This window comes from Grammomys surdaster, unplaced genomic scaffold (genome assembly GCF_004785775.1).
Source record: "Grammomys surdaster isolate TR1022 unplaced genomic scaffold, NIH_TR_1.0 317, whole genome shotgun sequence".
In the NCBI taxonomy this organism is placed as follows: domain Eukaryota; kingdom Metazoa; phylum Chordata; class Mammalia; order Rodentia; family Muridae; genus Grammomys; species Grammomys surdaster.
Window position 1 is genome coordinate 748,707 of NW_021604736.1, and position 8,437 is coordinate 757,143.

Consider the following 8,437-nt stretch of genomic DNA (forward strand, 5'->3'; position numbering starts at 1 on the left):
TGCCAAGTGCAGAGCACTAACTAGCCAGTACTTCTACACAAGCATCGCTGTTGAAGATGGGGGAGGGAAGAAGGCTTTAAAATTTGTAATCTTTTGGAAAATCATTATTTTAAGATGTTTAACTCTCCTCTATATTTTTTCCTCCTGGGCCTCTAGTGAGTGTGGTTTATTAACGCTCTAAATGTACACATGCACATACGTGTGCTGGTGGTATGTGTTTCTGTGTAGAAGAACAGGTGTTTGGGATAACATTGTGAAGAGTGGTAAGAGGCCCTGTGGACTGGGGTTCCTTTCCTCCTCTGTCCCACTCAGGGACTCAGTCCTCCCACTATATCCATCTCAGGCGCTCTAAATAAAGGCTGGAATCATCTGCACATCAGGCCTGCGTCCCTTCGTATTAGAGACAGGCTGAACATGTACTGACCGCAACTAGACAGACAAAAATAATATGCTCACCTCCACCTTCATCCCATAAAGCGAATGGAACCTGGGCCCATTGCAGTGAATGAGCTTCAATAATTCATCCCAGCTGCTGATGTGGTATTGACATAAAGCTAATTTAACACTGGAGGAGCCAGGGAAAGTAAGGAGCAATTACGCCTTCACCTGCGGCATGGTCTCTCCGCTAGCTCTGTGCTGCGCCAGAAAGCCAACTCCCAAAATAGGAGAACTGCTGGGGAGGTCACTGGCCTCCTTCTCTCCTTGAATATGGTTGACTTCCTGGAGATGTGTTCAGTTTTATCTTGTTCATAGTCTGTGTGTGCTTGTACTCGCTTCATCTGTACATGTAGAGGGTAGAGGTCCACTTTAGATGTCATTCCCCATCTCGGGTGTTTTGACATGGGGTCTCTCATTGGTCTAGAGCTTGATGAATAGACTAAATTTTCTGGCCAGTGAACCCCAGGGAAACCTGCTGTCTCTGTCTTCCCAGCTCTGGGATTGTAAGTACATATAAGTATGACCACCATGCCCAGATTGTTTAATATACATTGGAACTAAATTCGGTTTCCATGCTTACAAAGCAACCATGTTACTGATGAGCTATCTCCCATCTTCCCTGCCATTTTGTGAGACAGAATCTCATTTAGCTCGTGCATTTTTTTTTTTTTTTTTGGTTTGGTTTTTCGAGACAGGGTTTCTCTGTGTAGCCCTGGCTGTCCTGGAACTCACTCTGTAGACCAGGCTAGCCTCGAACTCTCGAACTCAGAAATCCGCCTGCCTCTGCCTCCCAAGTGCTGGGATTAAAGGCGTGCACCACCACCACCCGGCTCGTGCATTTTTTATATGTGTGCCAATGTTATGTCTGAATGTGCATGTGGACATGTATGTAAGTACATGTGTGTGCAGGTGCATGTGCATATATGTGTGCATATATGTAGAGCCCAAAAGTTGATAACAGGTGCCTTTCTTGATCACTCTCCACTGTATTAGTTAAGGCAGAGTCTCTCACTGAACTCAGAGCTCACCAATTCCACCCAGTTCATCTACCTAGCTTGTCCTGTGAGCCTCTGTCTCTACTTCCCAAGTGCTGGAATTACAGGCAGACTTTACAGGCAGAATTACAGGCTTGCCTAGACTTTACATGAGCTCTGGGAATCTGAACTCCTGCCTTCATGCATGCATAGCAAGTACTTTCTTTACTCATTGAGCTGTCTCTCCAACCTTATCTTTGAACTTTTTTTTTTCAACATCCAAAGCTTTTTTATTAACAGTAAGATCCAAGGTTAGTTTTTGTAGCCTCGGCTGGCCCTTCAGCCTCTGGCACGCTCGAACTTCCAGCCCTTGGAATGGACATAGGGTTTGGTGTGGCTGTGTGGTATTCCTGGGGCCTTGCTAAAATGTCGGTGCACCTCTCGGCCCTTCCGAGGACCAGACAGGAGCACAGTGCCTCGGCCCTTGGGAGACTCCAGGGGCAGCTAATCAAAGGTGAGGATCTTATCCCCAGCCTTGAGGATGCAACCTCGGCCCGGCTGCTCACCCGCAGTGCACACACCTTCAGCTTGGGCACTTCCAGAATCCCCACAACCACAGTGGTTTTGTTCTCCCGGTCAGGAAGCTTCTTCTTTTGGATCATCCGGGACAGGGACAGAGGTGGCCGGTTAGTGCGGCTCATAAATAACTTCTTCAGCACAACCTGATTGAAGGTGGAGTTGGTACGTCTGGCCAGAAACCTGTACAGCTTGACTAGCAGCCGCAAGTAGATATCCTGGCTCTTGGGCTCCTTGCGCCGAACCTTTCGGTCCTTGTTGTGGCGAATGTCAACACCCATGATGGTGCCTCTTGCTCAGCCAGGTCCAGAAAGCATCTCCGAGCTTTAAAAAAAAAAAGACTTATCTATTTTATTTATGAGTAGACTCAGATCCCATTACAGATGGTTGTGAGCCACCATGTGGTTGCTAGGAATTGAACTCAGGACCTCTGGAAGAGCTCTTAACCCCTGAGCCATCTCTCCAGCCCTTGAACTTTTGGTCCTCCTGCCTCTACCTCCCAGGTGCTGGGATTGCAGGCATGTAACATCACACCTGGCATGTTGACAATATTCTTGAACAGAGACTGACCACCTCTCTCTCTGGATCTGAACTTCTCAATAGTCAAAGAGATGTTTCTTTAAAATTCCTCCTCTCTTTCTCTCTTCCTCTCTTTCTCCCTTTCTCCCTTTCTCCCTTTCTCCCTTTCTCTCTTTCTCTCTTTCTCTCTCCCTTTCTTTCTTTCTTTCTTTCTTTCTTTCTTTCTTTCTTTCTTTCTTCCTTTTTGAGACAGAGTTTCTCTGTGTAGCCCAGGCTGTCCTGGAACTCACTCTATAAACCAAAGTGGCCTTGAACTCAGAGATTTGTCTGCTTCTGCCTCTCAAGTTGTAGGACTAAGGGCATGTACCACCATGTCTGGCTTAAATTTTCTAATATATATATATTCTTCTCTCTCTCTCTCTCTCTCTCTCTCTCTCTCTCTCTCTCTCTCTTGTTGTGTGTGTGTGTGTATGTATGTTTGTGTGTGTGATAATGTGGAGGTCAGCAGACAACATACATACAGGAATTAATTCTCTCCTTTCACCTAGGGTCCTGGGAATTAAACTCACTCAGTATGTCAGGCTTGGTAGCAAGTACCTTTACCCACTGAGCTGTCTCAAAGGCTGCAAGAGATGTTTCTTATGTCAGATAGATCAGAGTATTTCCTGTAACTCTTTCCACAGAATAAAATCCCTTAGCACCTTCTATAGAATTGGACAGATGAACAAGTGAGGCTGCAGACAAGGGAACTATGATATCCAAAACGATGTCAAAGAGACCCCCCCCCCAAATAAACCTCAGGTCTGGGGGTATACTCAGAGGTAGTTGCCTAGAATCCCTAACATCACACACACACACACACAGAGAGAGAGAGAGAGAGAGAGAGAGAGAGAGAGAGAGAGAGAGAGAGAGAGGCTAAATAAATAAATAAAAAACTGCCACTCATTTGACATCATAGAAATACTGAAATTCTTTTTTTCCCCTTCCCTTCTTCCTCTCGCTCCAACCCAAAGGTTTATTTATTATATGTAAGTACACTGTAGCTGTCTTCAGACACCCCATAAGAAGGCATCAGATCTCATTACAGATGGTTGTGAACCACCCACCGTGAGGTTGCTGGGATTTGAATTCAGGACCTCTGGAAGAGCAGTCAGTGCTATTAATCTCTGAGCCATCTTGCCAGCCCACAATACTAAAATTCTTGTTTTAACTTATTTAAAAAATATGTGAGGGGCGATGGGTGTAGCTCAGTGATAGAGTGCTTGTCTAACTTGCCAAGGTCCTGAGTTCAGTCCCTAGACCCCCCAAAAAACACCCCAGAAAACTCAGCATTTATTCTTACCAGGTTCCCTGAATGGACTGGATCCTTGCCATCAGAGGGCTGAAAGCTCGGTGGAAGAGGCAGCCATTAAACACGTGAACATGAATGAGTAGATAATCATAAAGTGTTACCAATGCTTTTTCTTTTTCTTTATTTATTCATTCATCCATTCAGTTATCAATCCATATGAGAGAAACAATAACAGTAAGTGACAGTTTGGAATGACAGTGCCTCTGCGTCCTGAAAGGCGGATTGTTTGGGAAGGCCAGAGGTAGAATGTGTATCTAATGCTTTTCTTCTTCCTATAGGTAAGCGAATACACTTTACTGGAGCTGGTGGAAGAAAAGAAAATAGGAGTGTGTGCGTGTGTGTGTAGGTGTGTGTTTAGTTGGGGATATCAGTTCAAATCTCGTCTCTGCCATTTTATAACAGGTTTGGTGACCTTGGACAACTTATTTCTGTCAACTCTCAGTTGCCCCATCTGGAAAACAGAAATGATAACATCTCAAACTTTATAGACTTGTTGTGAGAAATTAAGTGAAATAACATTCTAAAGTGCTTACCAATGCTTGGCATATGGTAAGTGTCAATAAATTACCATTATTGCTATTATGATTATCCTCAAGTGTCCTCAGTTCTTTATTACCCCCAGGCTTTGACACAACTTGTCCCATCTGCTTGGATCACACCCTGTGTCCTGGATCCATTCATGCTCCTCTTACCAAGTAACACCTGAGACATATTTCCTTGGAAAACCTTTTCTGGGCTCTAGCTCCCCGGCACCTGTGAAAAGCACCATGTGAGGCCCTTTAAAGATGGCTCAGGGGATGAAGCTCTGGCAATGCAAGGCTAGCAACCTGAAGTCAATCCCTGGAAAGCCAATAAACATGGAAAGAAAGAACCGAGGTCACAAAGTTGTCCTCTAACCTCCACAATGAAGCACCCTCTGATCTCCACATGCTCACTGTGTCACATGCATACTAACTAACATATACAAACACACTTGGTGGTTTGAAAGAGAATGGCCTTCATAGGCTCGTGTATTTGAATATTTGGTCCTTAGTTGGTAGAACTGTTAGGGAGAGATTAGAGTGTGGCTTTGTTGAAGGAGAGGTGTCAGACCGTGTGGGCTTTTTTTTTTTAAAAAAAAAAAAAAAAGCTCAGGGCATTCCCAGTTAACTCTTTGTCTCTGTGCCTGTCTGTGTGTCTGTGTGTCTGTGTGTCTGTGTGTCTGCTCTCTCTCCCTCCCTCTCCCTTTCTCTCTCTCTCTCTCTCTCTCTCTCTCTCTCTCTCTCTCTCTCTCTGCCTCATTGCCTGTGAATCAGATGTAAACTCTCAGTTACTGCTCCTAGACCATGCCTGGCTACCATGCTTTCCACCATGGGAATCATGGAGTCTGACCCTCTGGAACTGGGAGCCCCAAATTAAATGCTCTCTCTTATAAGTTAGTTGCCCTGCTTATGATGATTTCCTTGGTAATAGAAAGGTAACTAACACATACACATGCATACATACACATACACACACAAATAGTAAATAAAAACAATTAAAGTCACTGTGTGAGACAGAAGATACAGCTCAGTAGTAGAGCTCTTGCCTAGCATGTGTGAGGTCCCCAGGTTCATCACACACATGCATGTGTGCAAGCATGGATGTGTACACTCTCTCTCTCTCTCTCTCTCTCTCTCTCTCTCTCTCTCTCTCTCTTTCTCTCTCCATCTATCTATGTGTGTGTGCACATATGTTCACGTGTGCGTGAGCATACACTCATGTGATAATAAAGCATCTGCTCAGACTTAGTAGAGTACCATGGTCAGATGACAACATCTGGAAACATGCAAACAGACTGAGACCTACACAGGGGCTTTCCTTACTATCTACAACTTCTTTGTAAGTGTAGCATTACTCCAGAATAAGAAGGGTTATTTTAAAATGAGGACTCTGTGCCAAACCACAGTGACATGTCATTTCACAGTATCAAAAAAGAAAAAAGGAAGGAAGGAGAGAGGGCGAAAAATCAATCTCAGAAAATAACAAGTATTAGTGAGGATGTGAAGAAATTGGGAACTTCGTGCACGGTTGTCAGGAATGTTAAGTGATTTCTATGAAAACATAGTATATTAGTCCCTCAAAAGATTAAAAATAAGGTTGCCAAGTTGGCTCAGATGATAAAGGTACCTGGGGAATCTGAATTTGATCCCTGGAACCATTCTAAAGGTGAAAAGAGAGAACCAACTCCACAGAACTGTCCTCTGACCTTCACACAAACTTACGGTTTCTTTGGAAAGTCAGTTATGTCAATGACTGTTTCACTGAAGCAGACACAGGTGAAAGGATGATTTGCTAAAGCAAGCACATGAAAGGATGCATGGTGAAGGATTCTTCACTAACAACACACACGCATTGGTTTGCCTTACATTGCGTAGCTGAGCCCATTTGTTGGGACTCCATAGAAAGAAACATACCAAAAACCTACTGGTGGTGTTCTGGCAGCTTCTTGTCGCTTCCTTGGATTCTGGGCCAATTGGCAGAGTGATGTCAGCTGATACAGACTCACATGGAGGTTTGCTAAGACAGATTCACAGGCAAGACCTGTGGAGGACACATGGTGTTTGGAGGGAGTATAGATAGGACTCAATGGAGAGTGATGGGCAGGCTTGCATAGCTAGCTTTGGAATGCTCCTTCTTCTCCTGTCTTTGTGGACCTTTACCTCATTGTGAGAGCCATGGCAAAGAACTTCTACTGGTGCCTAAGCTGGTCCTAATGGCTCCTGCAGATTTGTGTCGATTTGGCTGAGACCTGGCTGTTCCTACTAGGTCATGGCACTGCTGCTGATTCGAGTTTGCTATCCCAACACTACTGAACTGGACTGCTGGTGTATTCGTGGAGTATTTGTGAGTGAGTTGAGCTGCTGCTGCTGCTGACCTGTGAACTGAACCCCTGATTTCCTGACAATGCAGGTTGCATTTGCTCCAAAGAACAATTTCTAAACAGGTCCATTTCCCCTGTATCCTAATAACCTTTCTTTTCTACTACCTTTGGTGGGTGTTGGGTTAGAAGGGAGGTTAAAGCATTTAAGAACCATTATTAAAATTAGAGTTGAGAAAAATTTAAGTATACACACATGCACTGTGGCAAATATGATCATGTGACACACACATACACATAATAAGTGAATATGTTTTTTAAAATTAAAAAGTCAATTTTAGGTTGTGTGTATTTTACCCATAACTTGTGTGTTTATTTTTTCAGTCACTCCCAGGCTCTATCTTCAGATCTTTTGATTCAGTGCAGAAATGAAAAAATTGATTCCAAAATCCAAGCGGAATTGTAGGGGCTCTGGAAAGCCAAAACAATTTTGAAAAAGAACAAACTTGGAGGACTCCCACTTCCTGATTTCAAAGCTACAGTTACCAAAATAGTCTGACACTGGATAAAGGATAAATATATCAACCAAGATAACAGGATTGAAACTTGCCTTTGGTGCATGCCTTTAGTCCCAGCACTGGAGAGATAGAGACAAGCAAAGCTCTGTGAGTTTGAGGCCAGCCCAGTCTACATAGCAAGTTTTAAAGAAACAACAAAAACCCAAAAGATAATGGAATTCTGGGATTAAGGAATCAGGAAAAAAACTCATACAACTGTGGTCAACAGGTTTTTAGCAAAAATTCCAAGACTAAGATGACTCTCTTATGGTGCTGGGACAACTGGATACCTATACACACACACACACACACACACACACACACAAGTTTGAGGTTGGATCTAATAGCAAAGCCAAAATCTTAACAAATGAGAGGCTGAAGTAAAAAGGTCTCAGTTTAAGGCTAGCCTAGGCTATATACCAAGACCTTATTTCAAAACAAACAATAAATACATAACAAAAATCCTGGAAATTTTTGCCCCTGTTATGATGGTTAATTTTGATTATCAACTTGATTGAAAGTAGATTCCCCTAAGAGACATACTTCTGGTTGTGCCCATGGGTGTTTTTCAGAGAGGCTTAAAAAGGTGGAAAAGGAAAGACCCACCCAGGACATGGGCAGCACCAGCCCACAAGCTCGAGTCTTGGGCTGAATGAAAGGAGAGAGAGCTCAGCAGCAGCATTCATCTGTCTGATTCCCAACTACAGGCAACATATGACAGCCAGCTCACAGGCCTGCTGCAGTGCCCTGCCTGCTATATCAGACCATGAGCCCGATGAGCCCCTCCGTAAGGAGCTTCTCTCGGGTACTTTGCCACATCATTGCCTTAGGAGGTAACTAGTGAATACCATCAAATACCGTGTATAAAACTTAATTCACTGAAGAGCTTCCTAGTAGCTGGACACACCTGGAGAGGGTGCTGATGGTATCCCTGTCCACATGCCTGACCTATCTATCTCTTCCTCACAGATGTTTATCCTTTAAAATATTGCTATAAAGAAGTAAACATTACACGTCCATAGGGTAGTTCTGGTCAAACACTTGGTTTCTATCAGAGCCTGGGAATAAACTTGGGAGCAGGGTTCTTGAAGTATGAGCACATTTGTATAAGAAGGCATATCTGCAATAAGGAGAGGGAGAGAGAGAGAGAGAGAGAGAGAGAGAGAGAGAGAGAGAGAGAGAG

At 43.8% G+C, this 8,437-nt stretch overlaps 1 pseudogene; it reads right to left on the minus strand.

The window, feature by feature from the left end:
• Window positions 1–1,724: 1,724 nt before the first annotated feature.
• LOC114629843 lies at window positions 1,725–2,276 on the minus strand (annotated as a pseudogene).
• Between the last annotated feature and the right edge of the window lie 6,161 nt (window positions 2,277–8,437).